The 4,438-nt window shown below is 49.4% G+C and overlaps 1 long non-coding RNA gene across 1 annotated transcript in view; it reads left to right on the top strand.

The window, feature by feature from the left end:
* Window positions 1-3,020: 3,020 nt before the first annotated feature.
* The window catches only part of LOC108446890, a 4,888-nt gene continuing 3,470 nt past the window's right edge, over window positions 3,021-4,438 (top strand). The window contains exons 1-2 of the long non-coding RNA XR_001862232.1: window positions 3,021-3,144; window positions 4,021-4,413. This is a non-coding gene — a long non-coding RNA (uncharacterized LOC108446890). The remainder of the gene's footprint in view (window positions 3,145-4,020; window positions 4,414-4,438) is intronic.

The following is a 4,438-nucleotide window of genomic DNA, read 5'->3' as shown; positions in this document are numbered from 1 at the left end:
CTTCTTCCTTTTGAGTCAGTCCCCTACTTCTGGTGCTGTTTTGTTTTCTGCTAAAATTGTGGCAGCCCAGTGCAAGCATGCATTTCTGGTCTTTTCTGGTTTCTGCCACTTGTGGGAGTGATAAAGTCAGACAGGGAATAAAATCTCATCACTTGGGGGTCACCAGAGGGGCAGCCTGCAGGAATTTTCCAGGCATTGGTTGTGCAGGGCCGGATTGTTGCACTGCAAGGGCAGCCACCGAGGAAGACAGAAGTCTGAGTTTGCTGTTTATAGCCACTGCTTCCTCTGGGGCAGCAGAGCTGGCCCAGGGCTTCTGCAGGTGCTACAGCTTGGGGTGGTGTGGGAAGGGAAAGGGAGAGTTGGGAGGTGGCAACAGAGATCAGATGATGCTGCAGATTTCCTCCGTCTCAGTCCTCGTTCTCACAGCTCGTGCCTCCGCAGTGCCCAGGAGCTGTTGATGCTTTGTATTGATAAACCTGTTTTGATATTGATTGATAAACCTGTGTTTGCCCATAATGAAATCCTGACACAGACACAACGTGGGGCCGCTCCCAGCACTTCTCCAGGCGGGGAACACACAGAGCTGTTCTTTCTGCTGTCCCCCAGCCTTGCCTTGGGAGTGCCTGAGGCTCTGCTTGGTGCTGTGGGAGGGATTCGTTTCTCACTCACTCTTCAGCTGCCCTTTTGCTGCAGGCCAGTCGCTTTGGCATGCAGAGGGAATGGCACCCAGCTGTAACTCAGGGCTCATTCCCTGCATCCTGGGGCTCTGGGAGCAGGGCTGCTCTTACAGCCAGGCACCTGGCTCTGGCTGGGGAGTGAGCCATGGAGAACTTGGCCCAGAGTGAGCAAAGTTCCAGCTGACACGGAACTTTTCCTTTTCATCCACAGCCACAGCAGCCCCATGAGCCTAGTTAGCCTGGCTCCCACGGTGCCAGCCTCAGAGCTGTGTCCCCCCTTCCAGCCTCTCTCAGCGTGACTCCCTGGCCCCTGCCTGAGTTTGTGGATGTGCTGCCAGCAGCCTCCCATCCACTCTCCCCTTATCAGAGGGAAGCAAGAGGGTTCCCTGGGGCCTCTCATGAGCTGAGGCATCTCCTCCAGTCACTGCAAATTGTTGGCAGAGCCCACAGGGAGCTTTGAGGGACCCAAAGCAGAGCTGAAGCTCGGTGGCACCGGGAACCAGGTGACAGCATCCCAACTTGCCCAGCTCAGCGGGGTGTGGGAAGGAGAGCCAGCAGCTCCTGGATGCCCACCCAGGACAGGGATATGGGCTGGCTGGTGCCAGCTGTGATGTGCTCCCTGCCCAGGCTCACAGGGAAGGTGCTTCCCTGGGAAATGCTGCCCATGAAGTGTTGCCCTGAGGGATGTGATGGCAAGAGCTGCTGGGGAACCTTCCTGTCACACTCTTTAAAGCCGAAAATGCTTACCTTTCCCTTCCAAAACTCAGCTCTATGAGAATAAGTATCCTGATTTTACACATTTGAAACTGCAGTTGCAACATTAAAACAGAACTGCTTTTTCAAATTTGAGGTGACTGTGTGCTGAAACTTCAACTGTTGTTACCAAAACTGCTTGGAGAATAACCCTGGTGCTCTGTGGCTGCTGGGTTAAACTGGTTTGCTCTGGAGTGGTGTGTCTGGATTGCTGAGCAGATCAGGAAAACTGTCCCCAGGGCTGGGGTCTGAGTGATCTTTTTTCCTTGAGGAATCCCTAGTGCTGATTCTCAAGTCTGAGCTCATGCTGCAGCCTTTTGTTCAGTTGAGGTTACTCATATCATCTCTCTCCTTTACGTGGATGTTTATTTTTGCCAACCTTTGAGGAACTGAATTGTCTCTGAGGCTGTTATCTCTCTGTCAAGTTTGGCTGAAATTGCTCAATGAGTTCAAAGTTGTTGAGGGAGACGCAGCCAGTGTGAATGTAAGAGCTATAGGAAATTAGACTGACAGCCTGAAATGAGAAACACTTTAAAACTGTCAAAACAAAAAGTCTTCCCAGTGGTCTGGCCTGACTTGTCCAGATTATTGGTTCCTAAAGCATCACAAGATCCTGCCAGCTACCCCCAGCCCTGAGGAGCTTCTGAGAGCCTCACATTGGGAAGCACAGCATTAACTCTGCTGACAGCACAAAGAATCCTTGGGATCAGCAAGAGATTTGCCACCAGCTTTTCTTGTGGCCTCCCAAGTCTGGGAGAGTGGAAGCCCATGGCAAGATGCACATCTGTACCATCACCAACCCACCCCAAGGGGAGGTGGCATGCCAAAATCATTTGATTTGTGTTTCCTTTTGCCAAATGAATTTGACTGAAAAAGGATCTGACACCAGCTAATTAGATGTAGGGGCAGATTAGAAAAATAGTTGCAATAATGAATCTGCTTTTACTGGTCCCTGCTGCTGCTCCAGGAGTGCTATCACAGCCATTCACAGGATGGTTAATCTTTCAGCAAATGCTTTGAGCGTTTTGTGCAGGGAGCTACGCACCATCAAAAAGAATGAATGACGCTGTTTCTCTTCCCTATCGTGGCTATCAACCAGAGCTGTCTTTGGCAGAGCTTGTAGGTTGATTTCTGGTTGAACATTAGAGGCAGAATTCATCTGTCCAAACGTAGACATCTAATTGTGAATGTCTACATCTGAGTTACTTGTCTAGACTCTTGTTTATAGGAAAGAAATGGGCAACCCAAGGACATGAGTCATTGTATGCTAGAGTAAATGTCTAAAATAGGTCAGATGAATCATTCTGTAAATGGGCCCTTTTCTCTGCTGTGACTATAAAGGGAGCCCAGAGTCACCACGAGGGGAGACAGAGAGATGCTTCTAAAGTAGAGTGAGATGCATCCCAGCTCAGATACATTTCTGGGTATGCATAGTCAGCTGCTCTCCTGTTTGCACATCTTCCTGACATTCTCTGTCCTCTTCCTCATGCCCTTCCCTGTATAAATTTACCTGAGGCTGAGATGCCATTTTACTCTTGTAGCTTCTGCAGGACAAGTCCCAAGTACCTGCTTTTCCTTTCTCAGGGTCATCAGACTGGAGTCACCTTTGTTCCACACCTATGTCTGGGCCTGGAGCTCCGCTTTATCCTCTCATGAATCCCTCCTTTCCCTCTGCACTGAAGCACAGCTGGGGATCTGCTTTCACTGCAGTCAGGTACATGTCCTGTTTAGTCCTTCCACACGAGCCACCTGCAAACATCTCAGATGCCCTTGTGTTCTCCAGGCCAGCACAAGCTGCTCTGATTTACTCAAAATTTCCTTAAACTCCTGGTAAGCTGATAGAGTCCCCTCCTGGGCTTTGATTGTTGCCTTTTCCATCCGTGTTATATCTGCTCTGAGTGGGCACTGCCACCTGAGAGGGACTCACAACAGCCACCCCTTCTGAGGTGAATTGCCAGAACTGATGGTGCTGGTGCACGGTCTCAGCTGGGGGGTCAGCCTCAAGCTCCTTCACAGATTTATTCCCATTTTATTTCTGTTTGCTGAACAAAAAAAAATGTATAAAACTTACAAATCCTTCCAAATAGGCTTGGAGCCTAGTTCTAGATGTAGCATTGTTTAAAAAAAAAAAACAGTGCTGTGCTGATAAATGGGGTAGTAGGAGGAGGGAAAGAAACTATTTATAACACACAGTCCAGGAGATGAGGGAGGAAAGAAAACTGAAGAGTGCCGATAAGATTTTTGCTGCAGGTGTTTTCTCAAGTTTTGGCTTGGAGACAAAGGGAAGCCCACAGACCATCCAGATAAGCCCATTAGGTTAGCTGAGCACTGTTTCATTACTCAGTAGTGTTATCTAGGCCCTCTGGCCTCAACAAAATCCCAGCTTTATTCTTTCCTCAAATGCTATTTTATTAAAAAATCCTCTCTGTGTGAGAGGACTTTTAAAAAAGCGTATTTAAAAAAATATATTAGAACATGGGAACACTTTCAAATGCTGGCAAGCTGCACCCTTGTGTGAGTGTGAATAGGACACGATGTGCCTGTTGTCTGTTGCCTCAGTGTTGCTGAGACTTTCCTTTTCTTTTCTTAGCTGGGATCAAGCCCTGGATCCACAGGTGTGGCTTTGACCTGGATGAGATTTGGCATCTGGAGCTGATGGGGGCTGAGGGATGTGGGACCAGATCAGGGGTGCTGTGAATGTTTGTGAAGAGAGAAGAAGTTGTCCTCTCCCCTGCGACCTGAGCAATGAGGAGGTTGTGGGGCAGCAACCAGCACTCTGGGAAGCAGCTGGGACTGGGAGCCGTGGAGTGAGGGGCACCAGCCCTTCTGAGTGGGTTGGCTGAGTGCTTGAGAGGGGAACCCAACTGATCTGCCTGCCAGGGAAGTTAAATTATGTACCCAAACGCACATTTTTCTGAGAACCAGGCACGCAGGAGCACTTGCTGGAGATGAAAGCTGATGGAACACGGAAACTGAAACCACGGTAAGCCTCACCCTGCTCTGAACAG

This window comes from Corvus brachyrhynchos, unplaced genomic scaffold (assembly GCF_000691975.1).
Source record: "Corvus brachyrhynchos isolate BGI_N302 unplaced genomic scaffold, ASM69197v1 scaffold114, whole genome shotgun sequence".
In the NCBI taxonomy this organism is placed as follows: Eukaryota; Metazoa; Chordata; class Aves; order Passeriformes; family Corvidae; genus Corvus; species Corvus brachyrhynchos.
Note: the sequence above shows the minus strand (reverse complement) of the source record. Positions and strands in the feature narration are given on the sequence as shown.